Below are 636 nucleotides of genomic sequence, written 5' to 3'. Positions count from 1 at the left end.
CAGAGAGATCTCTGGGAAAGAAACTTTGGGGAGGGGGCACCAAGAAAAATGTTTCCAAATGGGAAATGTGTTCTCTCAACACTCCTGTAACAGCTCTAGGGCTGAATTATTCACCTGTCATTTTACGGGGAAACCAAAGCAAAGAGTGGCACCATGAGTCCATAGTAACTAAAAGGAATTAGTGGTCTGAAAAGGTCACTAGAGTCCATTTTTTAGCCCCAGCTCAGACCGAAGTTTAAATACTTTTATGGAGGTTCCCAAGACCCGTTAGTAGTTTCCTCATAACACCCCTGGATGAGCTGCCCAAGAGGGAGTTGTCAAGGGCCCAGGGGATGCAGGAGCTCCAACCCCAGCTGCTGGACTCTGTCCCAGACTCTGGTAACAGGGCCCCAACTTGGAGCAGCCCGCATGGTTTGAGGCCTGCCCTCCAAGTGCCTTTTCTTTTACATCCTGAAACGCATCTCTTCTGTGAGTGAGTAGGAGGCTGCCCTGCTAAAGAAATTGCCTTCGAATGCAGTACAGTGAGAAAAAAGAAAAAACAATAGTAATTATCCTAGGCTTTGCCTTTTCTTACAAGGTGACAGCCTTCTCCTTTCATTGGGGGAAGGAGCCACAGGGAGGGTGAAGGAATGAGGG

Source organism: Pteropus alecto, unplaced genomic scaffold (genome assembly GCF_000325575.1).
Source record: "Pteropus alecto unplaced genomic scaffold, ASM32557v1 scaffold76, whole genome shotgun sequence".
Taxonomy (NCBI): domain Eukaryota; kingdom Metazoa; phylum Chordata; class Mammalia; order Chiroptera; family Pteropodidae; genus Pteropus; species Pteropus alecto.
Note: the sequence above shows the minus strand (reverse complement) of the source record.